Below are 27,788 nucleotides of genomic sequence, written 5' to 3'. Positions count from 1 at the left end.
AGGTGAGCAATCTAAATAGACCTGTCAGTCGTGAAGAATTAGAAGCTGTTATTAAAAATCTCCCTACCAAAAAAAGCCCAGGACCAGATGGTTTCAATGCAGAATTCTACCGGAACTTCCAGGAAGAGCTAATACCTATACTCCTTAATGTATTTCACAATATAGAAACAGAAGAATCACTGCCAAACTATTTTTATGAAGCTACAGTTACCCTGATACCAAAACCACACAAAGACACAACCAGGAAAGAGAATTACAGACCAATATCAGTCATGAACATTGACGCAAAAATACTCAATAAAATACTGGCAAACCAAATCCAAGAATACATTAGAAAAATTATCCATTATGATCAAGTGGGCTTCATCCCAGAGGTGCAGGGTTGGTTCAACATACGCAAATCTATCAATGTAATCCATCATATAAATAAACTGAAAGATAAAAACCATATGATCATTTCATTGGATGCTGAAAAAGCATTTGACAAAATTCAACACCCATTTATGATAAAGGTGTTGGAGAGACTAGGGATACAAGGATCATACCTAAATATAATAAAAGTAATATACAGCAAGCCATCAGCTAACATCAAATTGAATGGAGAGAAACTCAAAGCCTTTCCACTAAAATCAGGAACACGACAAGGCTGTCCACTCTCACCATTCCTCTTCAATATAGTGCTTGAAGTTCTAGCAATAGCAATAAGACAACATAAGGGGATCAAGGGGATTCAAATTGGAAAAGATGAAGTTAAACTTTCGTTATTTGCAGACGATATGATAGTGTACATCAGCGGCCCCAAAATCTCTACCAAAGAACTCCTACAGTTGATAAACACCTTTAGTAATGTGGCAGGATACAAGATCAACTCCAAAAAATCAGTAGCCTTCCTATACACAAAGGATAAAGAAGCAGAGAGGGAAATCAGAGAAACATCACCTTTCATGGTAGCCACAAATAGCATAAAATATCTTGGGGTAACTATAACCAAGGAAGTGAAAGACCTATTTGACAAGAACTTTAAGTCTTTGAAGAAAGAAATTGAGGAGGATACCAGAAAATGGAAAGACCTTCCCTGCTCTAGATTGGGAGAATCAACATAGTAAAAATGGCAATTCTACCAAAAGCAATCTATAGATTCAATGCAATTCCCATCAAAATCCCATCAAACTTCTTCACAGACCTTGAGAGAACAATAATCAAGTTTATATGGCAAAACAAAAAACCCAGGATAGCCAAAACAATCTTATACAATAAAGGAACCTCTGGAGGCATTACCATCCCTGACTTCAAACTCTATTACAGAGCAACAGTATTGAAAACAGCTTGGTATTGGCATAACAACAGAAAAGTCGACCTATGGAGTCGAATAGAAGACCTGGGTATTAACCCACAAACTTATGAACACCTGATTTTTGACAAGGGAGCTAAAGCTATACAATGGAAGAAAGATAGCATCTTTAACAAATGGTGCTGGCATAACTGGATGTCAACCTGTAGAAGAATGAAAATAGATCCATATCTATCACCATGCACAAAACTCAGGTCCAAATGGATAAAAGACATCAACATTAATCCGACCACTTTGAACCTGATAGAAGAGAAAGTGGGAAGTAGTCTACAAGATATAGGCACAGGAGACCACTTCCTAAGCAGAACCCCAGGAGCGTAGACTATAAGAGAAACAATAAATAAATGGGACCTACTGTAACTGAGAAGCTTCTGTAAAGCAAAGGACACTGTCAGTAAGACAAAAAGGCTACCTTCTGACTGGGAAAAGATCTTCACAAACCCTTCAACAGATAAAGGTCTGATCTCCAAAATATACAAAGAACTCAAGAAACTAGACACTAAAACTCTAATTAACCCAATTAAAAAATGGGGTACTGAACTTAACAGAGAATTCACAACAAATGAGCTTCGAATGGCTAAAAAGCACTTAAGGTCATGCTCAACCTCCTTAGCGATCAGGGAAATGAAAATCAAAACAACTTTGAGATATCATCTTACACCTGTCAGAATAGCCAAACTCAAAAACAGCAAGGATAGCCTATGCTGGAGAGGATGTGAAATGAGGGGAACACTCATCCATTGTTGGTGGAATTGCAAACTTGTGCAGCCACTGTGGAAATCAGTGTGGCGGTTTCTCAGGAAACTGGGAGTCAACCTCCCTCAGGACCCAGAAATTCCACTCTTGGGAATATACCCTAGAGATTCCCTAACATACTACAAAAGCATTTGTTCTACTATGTTCATAGCAGCACTATTTATAATAGCCAGAACCTGGAAACAGCCTAGGTGCCCCTCAATAGAAGAATGGTTAAAAAAGGTGTGGAACATATACGCATTAGAGTTTTACTCAGCGGTAAAAAACAATGACATCTTGAATTTTGCATGCAAATGGATGGAAATAGAAAACGCTTTACTGAGTGAGGTAAGCCAGACCCAAAAAGAGGAACACGGTATGTATTCACTCATAAGTGGATTCTAACCATAATTAAAGGTCTTTGAGCCTATTATTCGTGATCCTAGAGAAGCTAAATAAGAAGATGAACCTGATGGAGATTATTTAGCTATCCGCCAGGAGGTAGGAAATAGACAAGAGTCACAGGTAACCTTGGGTGCATGGGGGGGTGGGAGGGTTGTCGCAAAGGGAGAGGGTTAGAGAGAAGGGAGTAGGGGAGGATTGGGGAAAGATCGGGGGACTGGGATGGGGGGAGGGAGGAAGGATGGATATGGGATCAGGCAAGTATATACCTCAACTAAGGGAATCATTTTAGGGTTTACAAGAGACTTGATTATAATGGGGATCCCCGGTCCAAGGAGAGATCCCCAGATGGTTCTCTGGACAGAGGAGACGGTGCCTGAACCGGCCTTGGCCCATAACCATACTGATGAATATTTTGCATGTCACCATAGAACCCTCATCTGGCGATGGATGGAGATGGAGGCGGAGAACCACGTTGGAACACTGGACCTAGCTCCCTGGGTCCAAATGAGAGGCAGAAGGAAAGAGAACGTGAGCAAAGAAGGCAAGGGCACAGGAAACCTTCATCCGACGTTGGATGGCGATACAGATGGAGACCCATATTGGAACACCGAACTGAGCACTCCACAGTCCAAATGAGGAACAGAAGGATGAAGAAAATAAAAAAAAGTAATCAGGACTGCGAGGGATGCGAGCACCCACTGATACAAGGGGACTGATCTAATGAGAGTTCACCAAGGCCTGTTGGACTGGGACTGAACGAGGACGTGATCCAACCAGATTCTCTGAATGTGGCTGGCCCGGAGCCTTTTTGAAAAGCCATTGACAATGACACTGGGACTTGCTTCCTCTGCATATACTGGATTTTGGTGCTCCAGTCTGTTTGGACTCTCACCTTCCCTGGACCTGGAGGGAGGGGGGAGGAACTTGAACTTCCCACAGGGCAGGAAACCCTGACTGCTCTAGGGGATGGAGAGGGAGGAGGAGAGGGAGTGGGGGGAGTGGGAGGGTGTTGGGAGGAGGGGCTGAAATAGAAACTTTTATAATTTAATAAAAAAAGAAATTAGACATTAAAACTCTAATTAACCCAATTAAAAAAACGGGGTACTGAATTGAACAGAGAATTCTCAACAGAAGAGGTTCAAATGGCCAAAAGACACTTAGGGTCATGTTTAACTTCCTTAACAATCAGAGAAATGCAAATCAAAACAACTTTGAGGTACCATCTTACACTTGTCAGAATGGCTAAAATAAAAAACACCAATGACAGCCTATGCTGGAGAGGATGTGGAGTGAGGGGAACACTCATTCATTGGTGGTTGGAATGCAATCTTGTGCAACCACTTTGGAAATCAGTGTGGCAGTTTCTCGGGAAACTGGGAGTCAACCTACCTCAGGATCCAGGAATTTCACTCTTGGGAATATACCCAAGAGATGCCCAATCATGCCTCAAAAGCATTTGTTCAACTATGTTCATAGCAGCACTCTTTGTAATAGCCAAAACCTGAAAACAACCTAGGTGCCCCTCAATAGAAGAATGGATAAAGAAGGTGTGGAACATATCCTCATTAGAGTTCTACTCAGCGGAAAAAAAAAAAAAAAAAACAATGACATATTGAATTTTGCACGCAAATAGATGGAAATAGAAAACACTTTACTGAATGAGATAACCTTGACCCAAAAAGATGAATATGGTATGTACTCACTCATAAGTAGATTCTACCCATAAACAAATGACATTGAGCCTATAATTCGTGATCCTAGAGATGCTAAATAAGAAGGTGAACCCAAAGAAAAACATATATTTATCCTCCTGGATATTGGATGTAGACAAGATCGCTGGGTAAAAGTTGGAAGCACGGCGGTGGGGGTGGGGTGGAGGGAAAGAGAGATGGGGAGAGAGAAGGGAGAAGGGGAGGATTGGGGGAGAGCTTGGGAGAATGGGATGGTTGAGATGGAGAAAGGGTGGATATGGGAGCAGGGAAGAAGATATCTTAATTAAGGGAGCCATTTTAGGGTTGGCAAGAGACTTGGCTCTAGAGGGGTTCCCAGGTCCAAGGAGAGGTCCCCAGCTAGGTTCTTGGGCACCAAAGGAGAGGGCGCCTGAACTAGCCTTTTCCCACAGCCACACTGATGAATATCTTGCGTAGCACCATAGAACCTTCATCCTGAGATGGATGGAGATAGAGACAGAGACCCACATTGGAGGACTGGACTGAGCTCCTAAGGTTCAGATGAAGAGCAGAAGGAGGGAGAACATGAGCAAGGAAGTCAGGACTGCGAGGGGTGAGCCCACCCATGGAGACAGTGGGACTAATCTAATGGGAATTCACCAAGGCCAGCTGGACTGGGACTGAGTGAGCATGTGATCAGATTATACTCTCTGAATGTGGCTAAATATGAGGGCTGACTGAGAAGCCAAGGACAATGGCACTGGGTTTTGATTCTACTGCATGTACGGGCTTTTTGGGAGCCTAGTCTGTTTGGATGCACACCTTCCTAGACCTGGATAGAGTGGGGAGGTCCTTGGACGTCCCACAGGGCTGAGTTGTATTTTTTAAACACACATCAATGTTAAGTAATGCATACATTATTTTTATATTAATATGTTTCAATTATTACTCTACAATCATAAGATAAATTTATTCCAATTTTGTAAACTAAACTGATTCATATGCAAATATCACTATCATTTTTTACAAACTGGCCTATTCTCTGTACCTGTATCAGTCAACTTTGTAGGGACACAGAAGTGTTCATTTCCCCAAGACAAATTCACAAAGTAGTTTATAAACACCCCTAAATTTACAATATCCCAAACTTCAGAAAATGGCACTTTCAGTTCCAATCGAGTTTGCTATGAGTGCTGTAGAAGAACAAATGGTTACACTAGAAAACAACACAAGAGAAGTTGGAAGTTTTTTATTGTTGGTGCTATTACCAAAGGGGCTTGTGTTATGGTGTGACAAATTTCCTAAGTGCACCAAACAGTCCCTGGAAACAAATTGGGTGATTTTCAAAGGGACATTAACTCTTTCTTCTCACAAGAGTCCCATTTGTTGCCAGGAAACACAGACCCAGGATGGTCTAGCCACACAAAAGTACTAAGGGACACACTGATGCTCATCATTAACCAACATCTTCCCAGTGCAGCATTTCTCTGAAGCAGGTCTCTGAATTTCCACTTTGACAATGTTTCCCATGTTGTGTATTTTTCTGCCCCTATACTAAATTATTTTGGTTACATTAAAAGTGAGGAAGTTTTTTTCTGCCAGCTACTTGTGTGATACTGTGATACTATAGGTTTGATTCAATAGGTTGGTAGAACGTTTGTTGTAAGACGTAATGTAACCTATTAACTTTGTGGTCTGAAGTGTTTAGCTGTCAAGCTGGATCCCTTATTAGACCAAATAATTTCACTTGGAAGTGTTCTGAGATAGCTTCATGTTTAAAAGAAAAAAAATTAAGATGGCTTAAGTTTTATCTTAAAATTTTTCATCCCCTATAGTTCTGCATGTACTAATCTTAGAAGTAAGAACACAAGCTAAAACGGGAACCCATGTGGCTTGTTTTCCAAAGTACCAAGAACAAAAACCTAAGCTTCCCTAGGTCTTGTAACTCAGCAAGGCTTGTGAGTGGAAATACAGTGCCCAATCACATTCTGCTTTAAAAGGTGAATACAGATGAGAAAAAAACAAAAAAGTGAGGAAGTGCAGCACAAGGTCCTTGATGGCTAGAAAGACTTGTACCTAAGATATAAGATAAAATACTGAACAAATTAGTTAATTTTTTGAGAGATCAGAAGGTTTATGGCAATGCTAAGACAGTCGTAGGATACCTAAGGATTATGATGTGTCACGGATATATTGCAAAAGAATAACAATCATCTGATATTTCAACTGAGTAAATAAATAAAGAAAAACAAGTGTTTTCAGTGACATGAGAGGGTAGGTTTAAAGGTAAGGAAAACTTTTCTGACAAAATTACTTTAAACTACCATTGTTTCCCACAAATTATATACATATAATACAAAAAGCTATTTTAACTATCAAAAGAAAATACAAGAATAAAAATCAATCACACTTAAGTTTATTGTCAAAGATGACTGCTAGTATCATGGCTAAATGCTACATGATTTTTATTCATCAATTTGTGATTTTATATTTGATTATGTTAGAAATCAAAGTCAGGGATTTGTTCTTAGCAGTCAATTGCTCTACTACTGAGCTATTTCGTAAGCCACTGCATATACGTTATTTTTAACAATATCACTAACAGATGTTGCCCAACATACATGGCTGTGTGATTGTTCTGACAGGAATGTTAAGGAACGAAGAGACAATAGACGCACAAACACAAAAGCTGGGGTCAGGTGAACTGTGCATTCTTATGGAGACACACCCGCTACCCAGAAACTCGGTGCAGTTACTATACAGTAAAACAAACAGGTGAATTTATTATTAGCACTGAAGAATCAGGCAAGAAAGCTCAATTTCATAAAGTCTCCATAGGGAACAGTCTCAGATTGCAGACATCCAAGAAGAAGTTGTGGGTCATACTTTCTGCAAACTGTGAACATTTGTACACAGACAATGGGAAACTCTTGCATTCCTCTAAGCCTATCCCAGAAAAGGGCTTGTATTCTCAAACTTTATTATTCTTGACATGATTTTGCTTATGTCAACAATACACATTTAATTATGACTTCATCTGCTCTCCGCAGGATGTCCCACCAGTCAATGAATAATTTGCACACATCATATATATAATTCTAATATGTAATTAGTTATATTTAATATAATCATTGATGTGTGTTGGATAAATAAAGAATACATTGTGAAATGCCATATTTTGCAGCAAAGTAGTTAAGAGCTACATAGGAAATGTAAATACATATCTTAAGTGAAAGTAGTCAGTGCTGAAAGACTAGAAATTCTGGGCTCAAAAGCAGTTTGTATTTGGAAAATCATAAATCTATGGAGACAGCAGAAAGTTCAATGGCTCCAGAGTCTATTATAAGTGGAGTTGGACGAGGGGACAACAGGGTGTTTTAAGATATAGAAACTATGTGGTATATTGCTATGGTGGTAAATATGACTTGAATCTCTGAAAACTTATGACTTGTATGTTTTTGAATTCATGGAATGTGGAGGTTTAAAGAATATATAGTTATATATTTTTTTCAATTTTACATTGAAAGAATACCCTCCATATTCATAGACTGTTCCAGACTACCCCTATTCAAACATATGTTCTCCCAGCCTACAGTGGAGAAAGAGGAACATGCACACACTGTTGTTGGCAGCATAAAGTAGTCTGGCCAATGCAGAAAACAAAACTGAGATTCTCGAAATTGAAACAGTGGAATTACCATGTCCTATAACTATACCAGTTAGAAAAGACGTCAGCAACTAAAAGTGCTACCTTCATGTCCACATTTTTTGCAGTAATATTTTCAATTGCAATGACATGGAATCAGCTGAAATGGCTATTAACAGATGAAGGAATAAGGAAAGTAAAGCATATATACACAATGGAGAATTATTCAATCTCAAATAAGAATGAAATTATGACATTAGTAGGAAAATGGATGAACTGAAAATCATTGTGTTGAATGAAACAAACTAGACATGGGAACACAGTGCTTAATACTTCCAGACAAAATTTGACCACACTAAACCCAAAACCACTGAATACAAAGTCACAGTTGAGCATGGCCTATCATTTGCATCTAGTCACTTTCATTTTCCAAATTAGCCTGCTGGTACCATTTTCAGAATTCTCTAAAGGTTCTCCAAACCCTTACTGTTTCTTACCTTTCCTCATTTACTATTATGATTATTTGTTGATCAATTAAAAATCTCATTTTGCTATCAGTGGTATCATTTTCATTTTGGTAAAAGATTCTCTGTACTCTCATGCTATAATCAACATTTAGTTTTGGGTTTAATTCTATTATAAAATCATCATGTTACCTGCAGGAAAGAGAGTTTTAACTTCATCTACTTGTTGAGTAGCCATATTAGTTCTGTTAAACTAAATGCACTCTGAGTATCTGCAAATTATTTCCATGAGCGGGTGTCAAGTTCTGAGATTTGTATTTTATTTTATTGATTTATCTCTCTTGATAATATCATATTGCTATAATTAATAGATTTTTAATGGCATTTTGATAAGTCTCAGTTCTTAACACCATTGTCCAGTTGGTGGTTTTCTCTCTTTCCTTGATGGTGTATGTTTTACAGATTCTTCATTCCAAAAATATAATCCCTTTCTATGTTTATTGGAATTGAAATAAAGATACTATGTCATGTTGGTGAAAGTTCATACCTTTATTTACATTCTGTACAGCATAAGGACAGATAGAAATAATAAAGAAAATTGAAGGGAACTGAAGCTAAAGTTTTGCTCAGATTGGGACTCGAGGGCAGCTTGTGTGAACCTGACAACCAAAGCTGTTCTTAGAAAGGAAGTACAGGTGGGTACCAGCAGTCACCCACAGAGGGGAGCAATAAAAGCCCCCAAAGCAAGTAACTTAATAAAATCTTTTTTGATTATGTGTCATTAATGAAGTTATGTCCCCTTCACAATTCCTCTATCTAGGTCCTAACCTCTGGATCTAACTTTATTTGCAGATATTGTATAGTTGTTTCCTGTAAGTAGGATTATGAATGGAGGAGGGCTTCTCAAGAGGCTCACAAAATTCACAGAGTTTTTGAAACAAAATATCACAGACCAACAACTAGGTTGAATAAGAGGTCACCAACAACTGGGATAGAAGTAACTCTTCTGGGTTATGGCTGCATGCAAGTTGCTTAGGAAACTAAAGTGAGTTGTCATACATGGTGACAGGAATACATCACCAGACTTACCGTATCCCTGTAAGAAATCCAACTGAACTCAGTGGGTCACCAAGATGGACCTGGAAATTATCTTTCTTTAGTCTCTTTCCTTCTCTAGTAGAAATATACTCCTCAGGAAAAAAATTCAAATAGGAAATTTGTAAGATGCACTTACTGGGAGATGATAGTGCTTAAATATTGGCAGTACTAATGAGAGTGGTGCTAAAATTTAAGAAAAAGCAAACACTAAATATAGACATCAAACCACCAGAAGCTAGAGGAGATAAATGGGACAGATTTCTCCTAGAGGACACCAAAGATAACTTAACCTTTCCTAAACCTTGATCTCAGGCTTCTTAACTTGGAAACTCTTGACAACACAGATTTTAGTCATTTAAGCCACTCTGCTTTTGATTTAAGATATTTTTAAGCTATAATGTACTTAGCTGTATAAAATTCCAACCTAAGTCCAGAAGAAACATTAATAGTAATCTCAGATGTAAATGATGACAACTGAAAGAAAGTACTGCATGAGAAATGAACTCGATACCCAGAGAAAGAGAAAAGAAACACAGCAATGTTTAGATTATTGAACAAATCAACTCCTAAAGTGGTAAAAATATGAAAAGAACAAGTCGGATATAAGAATGCTTGATTGAGAAGATTCGGTATTTATTCTATTAGTTTCAGGAGAAGAGAGAAAATATCATAGATCTTTCACTTGATAAGAACAGAAATGAGGGCTTTCCAGATGTTAAAAAAAACAGTCTTCTTCGATTAAATGTTTTCTCAAGAAACTTAGTGGCACATGAATGCCAATGCAGACTTCGCACAGCGCTGTGAGCCTTCAAGTCATCAAAGACTTCATTTTTAATTTTTAAAATTTACCAGAGGGAAAAGACAGATTACCTACAAAGAATTTCAAATTCGCCTTAAGCTGACTTCTCCACAGTGATAATAAAAACTAAAAAATAATAGAAAAATATCTTCAAAGTGCTGAGGGAAAAGAACATAGTGCTATGTTCACCTAAAAAGTCTTTATAGAGCTAAGGCTAAATAAAGACATTCCAAGCGCACAAAGCCCAAGTTAGACATTTTACAGCCCAGAGAAGTTTTTATCCAATTTTAGTAGTGTGGACTGCAGATTGAACCCGTGGTCTCCCGGGGCTAAACACATGTTCTCCCATTGAGACATAATTCCAGCACACAAGAGCTTTCTTGGTAGCATAAGTTTATATAGATAATTACAGACTAAAACCTCACCAACAAAAAACAAATACAGAAAGTGTTAAGCTGTAAATTTTAACAGCTTGTAGTAATATCACAATTTGTTCTGTTTAATAAAACTAAAACTCTAGGAAGACTTACATAAGAGCTTCATATGGAGATCTCAGCATCTTGAATTCCTTTTTGTTGATTTGAAAGTAGCGAGAAACATTGAGAAATTACATATTCATAATAACTTATGTGATTAATACTTGTTAAATTTTAGTTACTAAAGGAATAGAGGGAAATACACAACTTTAACATCTGTTGAGACCAATATAAATACAGAAAGAGTTAATTCAAGAGAACACTAAGAAAAGGGAGACAAAAAAAACAAAGAAAGCCCTCAAAGCACAAACCTTGGAAAAATTAAATACCAATCATTCAATAACCACAGAAAACATCAAGATTTTGTGTTTCTCTCAGAAAGGAGAAGAGAAAATAATTGGAGAGTACAGCATTTTGTTTCTAAAATCATCTAAAAGAAAATTCTTAAAAAATGAAATATATACAATGTAATAAATATTGCCTATATAATTCTATTAAAAATAAATACTATATGGTAATATTAAAATTGGAAAGTTAGTCTTCAGGGTAAAAACCTCAATATAGAACCAGACATGGTGGTTCACTCAGATGAAAAACACTCTGGAAATAAAATAATTACATAGAAGTAGAGAGTGATATGATGAACCTGGCGGTTAGCTACATTGAATTCAGACCAATCTGTTTTACAGTGACATTTAGGATGAGATCTGGAGAGGAAGAGAGGTCTAGTCACACAAAGATTTAAGTGTGACATTGCAGGCTGAAAGCTACAGAGAGTAGAAGGGCTCACAACTGGATGGAGTCAGTGCTTTAGAGACACACAGGCCAAGTTACTGGATCATTCAAGATGGAAGAATGGTAAATAATCAAGTTAAGAGAAAGCAAAGTGAACCCATTGTTCTCTGGAGTCTATAGTAAGAAATTTGAGTTTGGTACAATAGTAATGAAATTTTAGAAAATGTGATATATTCCAATTCATCACACCATGAAATGGGCTCTTAGAAGATGCAGACTATGCCAGTACTGTGATAAAGATAACATGAATTTCCCAATGTCCCAACCTCCAGACTAGGAGTGGGACAATACATGCAAACACATGTGCACGCACACACACACACACACACGCACACATGCACGCATGCACACACGCACATACGCACACACTCATCCAGTTAGGTTAGGTTCTGTTACTAATAAAAATGTTTTCAAAGCAGAAAAGCTGTTATGTTTAATAATATGTACTTTTCTGGTGATTTAAATGAGAAATGCCTCTCATAAGCCCATGCATTTGAACATTTTCTCCCCATTTATGGAACCTTTCTGAGGTGGAACCTCACTGGCAGATGGATGCCACTGGGGCCAACATTGAGCCCTCACTCACTTCTGGTTCTTGCTCTCACTGTTTCCTGTGTGCAGATGAGATGTGAGCTTTCAGTTTCCTCCTCCTGCTGCCATGCGCTCTGACTGTAATGCCTCCTCTACCACCGTGGGCTTTCCCTCTGAAAATGTAAGCCACAAATAAACTTTCTTTTCAGTGTTGTTTTTGGCCACGGCATATCATGGCAGTAGAAAAGTAATTAATACAATATACCACTTGTATAAAAAGCTTTGATAGACTACCAAGGACATAAAATACTCTGAATCATTCCCAACCTCTTTGTTTCTGACAGATAAACATGCATTCTATAACTTTTTAAAGGCTTATTTAATCATTTTAAATTTTTTCCCTCTTTTCACACTAGCCCTTCAATGTTCATTTTGCTCATTTATTCTCTTATGAATAATTTGCCTGTCAAAAATCCCCGTGTGAATTCTGTGGCAGTTAAATGAAAACAAATTACTTAAGCAAAATCTTATTTTACATATAAGTTACCTCCAACTGTAGAAATGGGATGTCAAACCCAAGACTGTACATTTAAGCTTAAAGATTTTAGACAGAAATCCCTCATAATTCTTCTAAGTAGGCTTTATAAGTCACATGGAAGTATTTGTTTTGACAGGTAATTTTCTAATCACATTTCAAATATACTTCATTTTCACCTTTTCCTTTCAAATGGTGGGAAATGAGTCACAGATGAAATTTGCCTAATGTTTTTCTCTTGATCAAATTGGAAGGCTCATTTTTAAACAAAATAACCAACTTCATCTAAGTCTCTGAGGGTTGTGCTCATGTCTATGGAATCAATAAAGCAATGATTTTCAGTCACTACATTTTAAATGGAACTCCCTTTATATTTACTTAAATAAAGCATATACTTTATTTATATGTATAAATATCATTATAAAGTAATGATACTTTAAAGTATCGTTAATATAAGAGAGTGAAAAAATGGAGGTATTAAGTAGTTATCTGTACCAGATATTTTATTAGCTTTTGTTTAATCTCATAATGTATGGTATGGTTGCTGTACCTTATGGATGAGGTACTACGCTCGAAGACTGCATGTTCTCTTGAAATGCATCCCATGGAGTCCAACCCTCTCACAGAGTTTAGAGAAAGCTATCTGAAGTCACTGCTACAAGACAGTTAAGGATATGGTTTAGAATGTACCCCAAAGGTAATATGCTAAAAGTTTGTGTTGATATCAGAAGGTGATGTAACTTTGAGCTCCCTAATAGAAGGACATAATAAAGTGGGTGATGAACTCTTGAAGAAAGTAGCAGCATCCTTCCCCTCTTCCTACTCACTGTGCTTCTAGCCAGCTAAGAAATGAACCAGATCCCTTCACTGTCTGTTTCCTTCATAATATACTTTGGTGCCTCAGAACCAGAGCAAGTGACCATGGCCTGTATATTTGAGCCTGTTGTAGGTGGCTGTTAGTGTGTTCCTAGGCACCCTGTATTTGTTGGTTTCCTGGCTGCCCCGACTCCTGAAATAAACACAGAAACTGTATTAATAAAATCACTGCTTGACCAATTACTTAAGTGTATTGCTAGCTAGCTCTTACATCTAGAATTAACCTATTTCCATTATTTTATATTTTACCACGAGGCTCGTGGCCTACCAACAAGGTTTCAGCTTGTCTGTCGCTGGTGGCAGCTCCACATCTTCTCCCTGACACTGCCTTTTTTCCTCCCAACATTCAGTTTAGTTTTCCCCACCTATCTCTGTTCTATCCTATCTGGCCAAGTCAGTTTCTTTATTCATTAACCAATAAAATCAACACATAGACAGAAGGACTTCCCACACCATGAGCCTGAATAGATTTTTCTTTTTATAAGTTTATATAATCAAGCATTATGTAATAGTGAAGAGAGGAATAGTGAACAAATCATTTCCACCTTGGTTCTTCCCATTGACTCACCTCTTTTCCTATAATTCTAATTTGTGGTTTTGTCGGGATTATTCTGTTTTCAGAGATTACATATACACCATAGTACTATATTTAGCTTTTTATTAATCACTAGCATTATGTCAAGTAATCTTCCTTATGCTTTATTTTTAATCTACCTATCTCCTTTCCACTCTCTGCCAACACAAGCTCAAGCAAAAAATAGTAAACTCCAGAGGAATCAGACTCCCTTCTGTCCTATTCTTCACTATTTCATCAGCACAAAGAAACAGCACAAAGTGTGAATGTTAGAGAATGCTAACGAAATGGATGAGTAATAATGACTTCATATGATCCTCTTAATATTAGTCATGCATTGATCACCAGAAGATATCAGCATTTGGAAAGCAAGTAATAAACAGACCTGGTCATCTCTCTTCTAAAGACCCTTGGAGAATAATCTCAACTTGGGCCATTTGCTGCCTTTGTAATGAGAAAAGAGGGTTGGGAAATAACCAGACACTAATGAAAAAGCTGCGTGTGAAACAGAAGGAAGAGAATTTTCTTTAAGTCTAATTTAGACTAGGGGCAAAGTACTTAATAACTATCATTACACTTCCTCTAAGTTGTGCTTTAAAAATATTCTAAATGATAAGTTCATGGTATATAATTAAGCCAATGTATGAGCAGCTCTGTGGTGGCCTTTCTTTGGTCTTCACGACTTTTAAAAGAGAATGGTTTATTCAGGAAATAAGATAATTGTATATTCATCCAAAGAAAGCTAATTGTGGAATACCAATAACAATGTTTTTAATTTGTATCATATTAACAAAATGCTAAAATTTATTCATGTGCTAAGTCATTTGATAACTGTAATTCATAATATTGCTTTTTGATCCTTAAAATTTAGAATTTGAAAAACCCACTTTTTTGTAACTCCTTGCTTTATTTACATATTTCACAAATATTTGTTATGCATCATCTCAAGTATAAACAATTTTGAAGTAAATAAAGCAGGACTTCTATATACAAGACAGTAACTCATGAATCACACAATTGTCTCATGATTGCTGAAAATGCTTTGAACAAATTAATATTAGGAGTTACGTTATGTTGCTGATAACTATGGTTAAATGGGATGCTCCATTATGTATTTGAATACTTACTGCCACATAAAGTGCTGTTTGTTGAGGTAATGAAATCTTAGAGGCCATGACCTGGTTAGAAGAAGTGGATCTCTTTGAAGGTGACATTTCCTTCTGGTTCTAGATCACTTGACTTTTTATGTGACTACTAAGTGAATAGGCAGATTGAAAGTTCCTGCTGCCATGTGTCACAGCACCACCATCCTTATCTCTTCCCCAGATGATGGATGCACTCTCTGAACTGTGCACTAGGGTAAGACTTTCTTCACTTAAGTGATTTCTGTCAGACATTTCGTTACAATGACAAGAAAAATATACTTTTTCTTGTAATCGAGTAAATTAGTATGTAAGTAGTCCCCACTTTTGCAAGTTACACATTCTCAGAAAGGTGATATGTTACCAGCCCTTTGAGAGTAGGAATTAAGAAGTGCGATGATGTCTTAGATAGATGAGAAACCAAGTTTAAACACTTTCACAAAGAATAATGTAACTGAAATTCCATGGTGGGATAACTCAGGCAAACGAGCATGGCTGGACTGAAAAAAGCATGAGGAAGTTTGGAGGAATAGCCACTGAAGAAAAATGAAAATGAGCTAAGGCATGAACATCACCATACACTTTCAGCTAAATCAAAACCACAAGAATGAATGCTCTTTAGTGTCCTTACTCCGCACTGAACAGAGTGTTAAGTGTGTCGTATTTTAAACTTAACAGCATTACTAGCAAGAAGATGCTAGCTCCATCTGTACTTTACAGCTGAATACACACAGAGAAGAGCAAATCTGGTTCCTTTTTTTCCGGTTCCTTCTCTCCTACTCTGCCTTCAAGTCTTGGAAAATGTGTAAAGACCTCTACCAGAATATTAAAATACCGATCTTCTCAAACGCTTGCCTGCTCTGGTGCTGAAGTCCCTGTGTGCACATTTCTGATGTTCAATGTATAACAAGAAATCCGCAGAGAGTGGTAGAAGATGCTATGATACCTCACACACAAGAATCTACACATTATTCTATTGTGAATCCTTAAAGACATCATACGAATACCAAGATTAAAGGGGCAGGGTGGAAATGTAAAGTTTATATATAAAGACACTGTGACGATGAACCCTCAATAAAGGAGGTATTTTAAAAGGCATTGTGTGCTGGTGAAAACATGGGGAAGATGAGTCATGGTCTTGTGATGTAATGATATAAATCTACAGTTCCATAGAGCTCAGCCTTACTGACTGTCACACATTCACAGGAGGCTCACAATGACTCAGTGACATATTCAGGGCAGGCATTGTTTTTACCTGATTGGTAAAGGAGATGAACCACCTTCACCAAGCATACACCAGGGACAAAGTCTGATTTTAAATATCAGCTTCTTGACTCCACGCTCTGTCTTCTGTGATGTAATATCTAAACAAGGAAAAAGCATATAGAAATCACAAAGTGTGGAAACTCCAGTGATATAGGTGAGAAATATTATAAAAATTATTTATGGATTTTTGTCCATAAACTACAAAGTAAAGGCATGATATAATATTTATATCTCCAATGTTATAATGTTTATTTCTCTTCTAGTATATATGGCTAGAGTTTCTTTCTCAAAACTGCAGCTAACTCCTAAGTCCTTTCCTTATAAATGCAACCTGCTTTGCTGTTTTTCCCAGACTTGTGTAGGAATTGAAATAGTTACTAAGATTGGGAAATATTTTGAAAACGTTAAAACCAGGTAAATGGATAGAGTTGTTAAACCCAACTCTTTGTTGCTGTTTGTTTTTATTTTCTACTGTATAAATGTAATTGAGAAAATTAAGAAGCACTTTATGTTCCTGAAAGTTTTACACTTTTTACAACACGACAATGACTTTAAAGGGAAGTGCAGTCAGTCCTAAATTGTGCCTGAGAAGTGTGACACGGGATCAAATGCCAGTAAAAGACAAGAAGTTAACTGCTACTGACTTCGTCAGTATCAGTGTTCAGGAATTAGTGAGGGATGGAATGAGGGAGGGAGAGAATTACAAAATTATCTTATAATCTGGTGTCTGCTATAGAGTTCCCAAGGTGATACATCTACTATCAAATTGACAAACTGCAGTTTTGGTCACAAGTTCTGATATCCCAGGGTTATGACCACTATGAATAAAACAGAGGTTATTCATTACCCACTTCGACTTATAGCTCCATTTAGCCCACCTTCTTCTTCCTTCATTAGGTCTAGGCTTAAAGCCAACATAAAATTTATTTCTCACAGTGCCCTCTCTTCTCTAGACTGTCTTACTGTTATTTATGGTCATGAAAACTAATGCCTATACAAATGCTAGATTCCACTTAAACTCTTATTCACCCAGAATAATGGATGATAAAGGTATCTGATGGCCTCAGCCCACATTTCAAAGAAAATTATGACAACTTACTGGCAGTATTGCTAACTCTTCTCAGATAACTTTCTAACTGTTTCTGCTCATTACTTCTCAGAAGAGTTTACAATAATGTCTTGAGCATTTGCCCTAATCTGTGGTATTTCAATGAGGTCAATGGAAACAACGTAGAAGAAATTTCATGGGCTAGTATGTGAAATAATTTGTAGCCATTATCTCCCTCTTAGAAACCAATAATCCTTGTTAGCATTTCTGGTAGTTCTGCGTTTTAATTAATGTAGTAGAACATATTTGTGTCATTCTCTGCATGCACCCAGTGTATGGATCTCAAAACTCATCAGTCTAGGAGACACGGGAGTGCAAGACATTAAATGCACAGTGAAGAACAATTATTTAGCTGCAATCCTCTGAAGCAACCCTGAGTCTTTCCCATTGCACAGCTGAGGAAAGAGCAACTGAGACCCTGGGATTTTAGTCGGGGAACTGAGAAATGATCAATATGGAACTTTGCACATGAGACTTTTCTTCTAGAGTCTCCTCTCCTAACCCCACACCTAAAAAGTCCTACCTCTACACCAAAACCATAGCAACTACAGATTTATTTTCTATTTTGTAATTTCATGAAAGAGGAATCATATAAAACTCTACATTAAGTAATCTTCAGCGACCGAATTTCCATGCTATTTAAAGACTAAGGTTCACCCAGTTCTATACATTAATAGTTTGTTCCTTTTAGTCCTGTAAAAATGTTCCACAATCTGCTTTCTTTAACCATAGCAGGACAGTTACATTTACAATTTGAAGATCAGAGCAAAGCTGCAATAAAAATCCATATATAGACTATATGTGGGTAAAAGTTCTCATTAGTCTGGAGTAAATCAACGGCAATTGAATTGCTGGGCGATAAAGTAAATGCATGCTTAATATGACATACTTTAAAAATGCCATTAGGGGGCTGGAGAGATGACTCAGCAGTTAAAAGAACTTGGTATTTCTCCAGAGGACCCAGGTTTGAGTTCCAACACCCATGTGACACTTCACAACTATCTGTAATACTAATTCCAGAGAATTTCATCCTCTTTTCTGGCTTCTGTGGGTACCAGACACAAACAAAGTACCAAGACACTCATGCAAAACTCCCATACACACATAATTAAAAAGTAAATAAAAGTAGCTATCAGACTGTTCTTTCCCAGTCACATTCCCAGCAGTAAGTCATGAATGAGGCAATCTATCATATTAGAGCTTACTCTTCGTGTTGTCTGTGCCTTTATTTGATTTTAGGTCCAGTATGAACTTAGGTCCAGCTTGGATTTTATCATGGACTCAATTTTTATTTCCTAGTGGTAAGTGTCTTCCCATAGGCTTATTTGCCATTCGTAAATTCTGTTTTGGCAAAGTGCTCATTCAAATTATTGCTTATTTGAAAATTAAACTTGTCTTCTTCCTTCTGCATTCTGAGTATTCTTGATGTATTATGAACATTAATCTTCTGTTGGGTATATAAATTTCAAGTACATTTTACCAGACAAGCTTCTCTTTTCTTTGTATTTTGGAAAACAAAAATTTTAACTTCCAGAAAGTATGAAAAATCAATATTTCTTGTGATAATATGGATTGTGACTGTAGCATTATGTCTATAAAAATTATATTACATTCATTATCTGTGTGCATGCATACACGTGCACACCACACACATATATGGAGATAAGAGGACACCTGGGGAGTCAGCTTTTTCCTACCACCCTTTGGGTCCTGGGGTAAAATTCATGTCATCAGGCTTGGTGGCAAATTCCTTTAACCACAGAGTGGTCTTTTGGCTCCTGTCTATGAATTTTCAATAACTATAAAGATTTTCTCAATGCATTCTGCTAAATTTTTATAATTTATTCTTCTACTTAGACATAACTCTGAAATTACTATTGTTTAGAACATAAAGAAGGTGCTATACAGTTGAGCAGATGAAAGAAGCCAGTGTCTCTATTGCAACCCAATCCTACTTCCTTGCTTGATTTTTCATCCTTTAGTTCTGATGATTTCTGTAAATGGAATTATAGTCTATATTTCACTTTGTATATTTTGAACATTGTAATTAGAACCATCCATAGGTGGAATCACCATATCTTCATGTGAACTCAGTGTTCTATTCTTAAATAATATTCCCTCAATCACTTCTTAATTTTCCTTGAAGTCTAATTTGTGTGGCACTATTATAACTTCTACAGCATTCGGTTCCTGTGGACTTATTCTTCTTTTATGTTCTTGCTTGAAATAAGTTCAATGAATTATAAAGTTTTTAATTCCTTCAAAAATGACTTTCAGCTCTTAAAAACCATACACATTAATACAAATACTAATATTGATCAATTTAAATCTGTTATTTTGTTACCTTACTTTTCCTTTTTTCACTGCTTATTTGTAATAGATATAGGAATACTTACCACTATTACATTTTAATTTGTTTTGTTATGAAATTAATCTTCATCATTTTTATTAATTACTTTGGGGCGTATAATACTTATTGATCCTAACATTGATCCTTTAATGTATCTCTCAACTGTGCATGTGCAATCATACATGTCACAAAAAAGTAGCCTCCTTGCCCTTCACAGTCAATAGGAACATGGATTATGGACCTCTAATCATATTCTGGTGACAACACAGCCCATGAACACCACTCCATGCTGCAGTAGGACCATGAACCTAGACAAGGGTGCCTGCACCATGGATATCAACGTGGCCTTTGGTGGTCATATGGGCCATGGACAACAACACAAATGCCAATTGCAGTAAGACCTGACCCTTGGTTGCTGTGTGGGCCCAGACCATGGCCTCGGGTGGCAGACATGGCCACTCACATCAGTATAGCCTCTGGTGGCAGCATGACCTACAACATCTACATGGCTTCAGGCTGCGGCACAGTCCTCAAACATCAAGACGACCTTCTGTAGTAACTGGTATCATGGATATCAACACAGACCTGGGCTGCAGGAGAGCCTCAGACCCAAAGGCAACGTTGGCAGTAGCACAGAGTCAGACATCCAATAGACTTAGGTGACAGTTTACTCACTTCATGTTGCTTCCAAACGACAGTATGGCTTACAAATGTCCCTCATCAGTAGCATTGGTCACAGACATCATTCTGGCTCCCATCAGGGCATGGCCAGGTATGGGCTGGCAGTCACAGGACTGGTTGACTCACCAAGCTGCTTGTTTGCACAAGCCAGGGTCAAGATGGGCTTGGTCCTTGAGCTGCTGGCTCTCCCCTAAGCTTATTATTCCAATCCTCTATACTCACAGCACAACCTCTGCTTGACTCACAGATCTCTTCTGTAAAGAGGAGTATAGTCACAGAGTAGGTTTGTTAATAAAGGTAAAGGAAAGGAGAGTTGCAAAATCAACTCCTATTAGTAGATCTCCCCAAGACTGTTCTCTGAGTATGTGAACAGTAGATCCTCCAATTTTAAATCTCTATGTAATAGAGGTATTTGAGTAAAGGATTTCAGTATGATTTTATATTTCCTGAAGCCACACAAATGTGGAACAAACACAAATGTGGAAATTATTACATTGAAGTAGGGATTTTTTTATTTATATTACAAAGCTCACAGAATTAATTTTCTTGGCCTATACACCTAAACGAATCTTTGAATTCCCTTAGCAAACATTATAGGCATTGGCTCTCTTATTCAGTCTTCAGTGACCTCAAGAAGAGCTACAGTTGTTCTTCTTGGAGTCATTTGTGGTCATCATTAATCATCAAGTCAACAATGACGACAGAAAGCACTGATTTATGTTATATGTTTTTATCATGTAGCGCAGGTCAGAATTCCTCTTCTTGACAACTGAACATTTGTTAGCAATGGATGGACTCATCAAATACAATGTATGAGGCAACAGCAAGTAGCAAATGTTTGCCTAAAGTGGTTTCAGGCATCCTAATGTTCAGAACACACTTACAAAAATAATTTTATTTTGATATTTAAATATGAGAGGTTTTAAAATTTCATTTATTCTTGTTCTTAGGTCTTTAAGAAATACTGATTTTAATTTACTTTTGCCTCATACATTGGGCAGACACATTATTTTTTTAAGTGTGTATGTATGCTTGTATAGTATGAATTATAAATATAAGACTTTCTAGTTTGATATTGAGCCCTAACTCTGTAGAACAGGGGTCCATTCTTTACCTACCCTTCCGGGACTCCAGTTGTGAATGATAGATGTGAGATTTTTACATAGTCCTTCCTTGCTTCAGTGGCTAGCCTACTGCCTACTTGTTCAATCTATGATCGCATGTCCTTCTCATAGAAAACTTATTCAAACTGGCAGACCCCTTAAGGCTATGCTTAACTTGCGTCCATTTTATGGTCACTTAATAGTTACTCTCAGAGAGCCATGACCAGGAAATAAATTATGTTCAGTTATATAATTCAGATCAGTCATAGAGAAGATAGCATTTCAAAACACATGAAATACAACTATTTTAATATTTACACATCCCAGAGGGAAGACAATAGCATTCTCACAAGGCATTGATGGGGAAAGAGCTACGAGATACATGCTTAACTAACAAATGGACAACAAGATAAAATTACAGGACCCATGGACCAAAGCTTTCACTGGAAGCCAGAGAATCATCAAGCAGATTTTTACACAAATACATAATTAAAGGACTAGTGCAAATAGTCATGAGTTCCATGTGTGTCTAATGTTTGGAGTACAAATTCATGAAAAAGTCATTTGCCTAATGCTTTATAGCTACTGGTACAGGCCAAGCTGGATCCAAACATAGCCACCTGGGTTTGGGAGAAAAAACTAGTGCTTCCAAGTCCCATCCAACCTATCATAGCTTCCTCTCTTGCCCTGCCTAGTTCTACAATCATTCAGTCCCAAAGATACACAAAGGCATATATTAATTGCAAACTGTTTGGCCTGTTAGCCCAGGCTTATTGTCAACTAGCTCTTACAACTAAATTAACCCATAATTCTTGTCAATGTTTAGCCACATGGCTTGATACATTTTCTTAATATAGCATTCTCAACTTACTTTCTCCACTGGTAATTGGCTCTGTCTTTCCTCTTTCCATAATTCTCTTAGTCTGGTTGCCCTGCTTATACTTTCTTCCTGGTTATTGGCCAATAAGTGTTTTATTAAACTAATACAAGTGACAAATCTTTACAGAGTAGAAGAGCATTATTCCACAGCATTTCCTTTTTTCTTTTCAAAACAAGAACTATGAATTTAATCTTCTTTGTTTATCTTTTTCTTGGCCATTATCCATACAAGTTGTAACCAACAATCTAAATTAAAACAAACACCCATGGATTTTCTGTGAGGCTAGATCATCTCAGCCAGAAGTCCTGAAGCTGTTGTGGATGAAAAACTTAGAGGAAACTGCTCTAAACTCATAGGTCTTCCTTATTAATAATTATCTTAAAAATAACTGAGTTTTTTGTGTTGTTATCTATTTCTGTGTTTTGGAATGGTATCAAAATTCTTCTCAAAATAAAATGAATATTGTTAAAAGATCTTGTAACATGTTAGATTTTATCTCAACAAAATAATCTGTATAGGACTTACATTTCTCTATAATAAGCAATTCTCAACAATCAGACTCATTCTGATTTTTTAATCTTTCTTTAGAATCTCATTATATTCATATTTTAAAAGTAATTTGAAGGTTAGAGGACTCTGGAGATGAAAGTCAAGCTACATTCCATTGTGAATGATTAAAATTATGACTTTCAAGGTTTCAATTCTCTAATAAAAGAGTAGAATTAGTTATTTGTTGAATAATTCTCTACAGAAAGTAGAAATCAGTATACCTGCCCTAAAGGATTATTAGTGAAGAGAATATAGCATTATATTCAAGCATAAAAAATTACACTAATTTTGTAGTTAAAGGAATAACATGGAGGGATCTTTATTCTACATTGTGTATTCATTCGGTCATGAAAGAGGTTTATTTAATCTCATCTCTGTATGGTCATATACTGCACTAAGTAGGATTTAAAAGATACCATAATCCAAATAATACCTCCGTCCCAAGGTTTATCATTTGGCCCGTTGAGAAATAATAGTCACCACTAAAAATCGTGGGCAAGAATAAAGGTTAAATGTGAGTTCATGAGTGATTCTGAGATGCTGTTGAGATCTGTGTAAGGTCTCCCCTAAAGTTCTAATGTTTTCCACCATGGAAACATTTGTCACAAATCCTACCAACCATTGAGAATTCCTATCTTGGTGAGTAATTATCATGAAGAGGGAGACCTGAATTACTGACTTTTTTTAAGGTAATTATTTTTTAGCTAGGAAGGAGAGTTCTTAGGAACTAAAATAATATTGGTAATCAGAGCTCAAAGCAAGGTGTACTACGCATTCAAACACACTTGAAAAATTACAACATGGGATCCTTATCTGCCAGACTTACCTATGAAATATCACTCTGAAGCCTTGTCACCACTGAGAAGTCCTAAGTTCTGCTGTACTTCTTAATTTAGTCTTTAGTTTGTCCCTGTACTTTGAAATTAGCCATCCCCACTCTGGTTTTGATATCCTACTTTAAGAAACTCAGTAACTGATTATGACTTTATAATTGTCCTCCTAGATCAGATCATTGCATCTCCAATATCCTCATTGCCTGTTAGGGTCGGCAGACCCTCAGACACTGAAATTTCTATGACCTCTCTCCTGCCAGTATAAATAACTTGCTTTCCTATGCTTGCAGCTGCTCTGAGCATGAAACCCTCATGAGTTCCTGACAACAAGGAAGTGGTTTCTGGTGTGCTTGCAGTAGAAGATCATGAGAACCCGGGCATGGCCACTAATCAAGGAGAGCTCTATAAGCTGTCTTGGAACACAATAAAATTGGCATTCTTGCTTCAAGAATGACCCATGTTTCTGTGTGTCCTTTAATCCCCAGACCCTTGCATGATTGCAGTTCTGGGTGGTCCAGGCACCACAATTGCCTGTATGAGAAACAATTCTACCATAAGACAAAACGGCATTAAGTTTAAGAAATCAGGAAACTTTTTATATAAAGGGGTGGGTTTTTTAATATCAAAAGTAGAAGCAGAATAAAAAAATAAATGTGGAGAGTAAATAATGATGGACATTAAAAGAAAATTTGGGGGAGATGCAGAAAGTATTAAGGATTCAACGAATACTGTGATTTGAGTGTAGAGTACAAACAAACTAAAATAATAGTATCTAAATAAACCCAGGAAATACAAATGTAGTCATAGTTTGGGATGGGTTAATTTGGTTTGGTAAGCAATGAAAAAGCCTTGTGCCTAAGTGTCACAGCAGGGGCCTGTGCGTTGCAGAAAACGGAGGATATGCCAGGTTTCTGGAAGACTAACGGGTCTGTGATCTAACAGGGAGGAGGAGCAGGATATGGACACTGAAGACAATGACAACTATGATAAAGTCGGCAGTGCAAATCACATAAGTTTCTGGAGAGGTAAAGCATAAAAACTTGGAAAGTAAGAAGGATACATACAATAAGGAAAAACTTGAAACAAGTGAGAGAAATGGGTTCTAGAAAGTGAGGAAAGCAAAGGGTGGAAGGTAAATGCGGAGGGGGTCATTCTGTGCTTGGATGAACAAGGACAGAAACTTAGAGACTTCAAAGCCAGAGCAGAATTGACAATCAAGGGCCCATTAATTAAAACCACAAGAGGTGAAAGGTGGCATTGCAGCACAGGGAGCGAGTCTGAGCTGCTTTCCATAAGACTTCTCTGATCAAGAGAGGAAGAAAGAAGTGGGTCCTGCAGAACTACTGTTACAAGATTAGCTTTCAGTACTGCAATTTTAATTAAGGATGGCAGAGCACATGAAAAATGATTTGTCGCGTCCATCCCAATCAGCAAGAAAGACGCAACAAAGACTCTTCTTTCTGGGCTTTATTCAGGAACCTTGAACATTCTTCTGACCCTGGGGAAAGCCCACTGCTTGAATAGCCTCTGTGTAGCCAACCCCAGCAAGCCACGTGAGAAATGTGGATAGGTCCAGGTACGCAGAAGCAAGCCTGATTATAGTTTTGGCCATAAATGGAGATGTTTATGGTTAGGGAGCACTCACCAATCGGGGGGTAGAAAGCGGGAGCCAGCACCATCTGTAAGGTGCAGGACAAAGCAGCTCTCTACAATGATTAAAAAAGAATTTACAAATATGTCCATGTTGGTTGCTGAAAGGAAATAAAAGGAATGCAAATGTAAAACATACCAGTTACAACTGGCAGAAGGGAAAACCAAAACAATGAGGGAATTTGAAAGATATGATAAAGAATAAGGATCTCAATAAAATCTTACCGTAAGCAAATAGAAACATGAGCAGCATCTCCCAAGAATATGTGCACTTGTAATATAGAGGTTGCTTTATAATAGTATCACCTGTTTGTGAAAAAGCAGCTATGGTTAGCAGAATTAGTAAACAAAAATTATAGGAAAATTGCTTAGGATGAAAAGGGTTCCCCATCTCAAATCTCTTAGTTGCAGTTACAAACCAAGGACTTGTAGTGGATGTTCCAAGACACCTTTATATTTATCAGTATTAGATAAGGGATACTGAAATCAAGTGATCAAAGTTAGCAAGCACCGTGAACTCCAAGGCTACACAGAGAACATCCACAGTCCTGACAAAGACATTACAGTGATAACTATCAGACTAGATAGGGAAATATAAAAGATGCCATAGCAGACTGTGGGGAAGAATGAACAGTTTACAATACAGTGAGTTTAGAAATTAATAGGTTAAACAAGGCTTGAGATTTGTAAATGTAATACTAGTATTTGGATAGCTAAGTTATAAGGAGTGTGACTAGTTCCAGGCCTAATCTATGTGTGTACCATAGTGATACTTTGTTTAAAACAAACAAACAAAAAAATAATGTGCTGATATAAAAAAAATGAGAGGTGTGAACTTCTGTGTTTAGACCCAAGGTCATGGCATGGTAGTGTTGTGTGAGAAAGGAAAGATCATTTCTCAGTTCCTCTGGGGTAAGCATCCAGTTTTGCTCACCCGGTAAATACTGGAGTGATAACAACACATTGTCTTGTACTACATTTCCTTTGTGGTTTTTTTTCACACATTTACTCCAGAGAATATCTAGCATCAAGATTTTAGATATCAGCTACTTGTGCATTGTTCTTCAGAGATATTTCTCCTGTGGCTTTTTGATTTCTTACCCAAATTACTTACGTGTTCAGCTATACTAGCATCTCCAATTGGCTGACATTTTAATTCCAATAAACAGAGCGATTATCGGCAAGCTGATTAGTCAAGGACTTAGGAGTCACTCTTGCTACTTCTATATCCATATTTTATTCATTTGCACATCTACATACTACTCCCAAGCATATATTTTGAAGCTAATTGTGACTCGACTGCCCTCCCACCGTTATTTAACAAAGATACAGAATAATAGAGATGTTTCTCAATGTTCTGGTTTTCTTTACTACCCACAATAGGAGTTTCACACAGCAGTCACAACAATCATTCCAAAGTTCAAACTAGAATGAAATCCACAATAGACTGGTCTGTAATGAGAACCAAATTCCTTAACAGCACATGGTCTTTCGGTAGATGCCCTGCTGACTTTCCTCGTACGATGCATTGCATCTTCTCCCCACTTCCATACATGTTATAGTGGCCACTGTCCTATTGCTCCTGCATCTTTCATGTTGTCATTTTATGCTCATCATGATTTCCATTCGGTCTGAAACATGTCTTTCCTACAGCATTTTTCGTTCAATATTCAAGTCACGGTTCAAATGCTCTTAGGTAACGTAAGAGTCTGAAGCTGCTTCCCAGTCAGTCAGTGTTTAGCACCTCTCTGCAACATCTCTGCAACACAGAGGTCATCGGGGGGCAGCTCACAACATGTTGGACAGGAAGCAAAGAAGAGCAATAACAAGAAGGAGGTCAGGACAAAAGAGAGCTACAAAGGACACACTTCTGGTGGAAAATTCCTACAACCAGGTCCTACTTTCCACAGCTCTTTTCAGATTTTTTTTATCTATTCATTGCTTAAAAATCTGGGTATGGACTTAACTAATATCCTGGGTGTAAATCAAAATAACCATCAAAGACCTTAAAAATCCCTGTTCTTGGGGCTGAGAGTTGGCTCAGTAGTGTATAGTGTTGGATGCTCTTGTAGGGATTGAGTCCCGGAAGCTCTATGGAATCTTACAACCATTTGTGACTCCAAGCTCAGGGCATCTGACATCTTCTTCTAATTCTAACTTCCATGGGTACCAGGCGTGCATATGGAGTACAAACATATATGTGCAGGCAAAATATTCATTTACACAAAATAAGACAATACATCTAAGAAACTTTATAAACCTCTGCCTGTT

The sequence above is a fragment of the Myodes glareolus genome, chromosome 23, assembly GCF_982192425.1.
Source record: "Myodes glareolus chromosome 23, mMyoGla1.1, whole genome shotgun sequence".
NCBI lineage: Eukaryota > Metazoa > Chordata > Mammalia > Rodentia > Cricetidae > Myodes > Myodes glareolus.
This window is presented reverse-complemented; position numbering follows the sequence as displayed.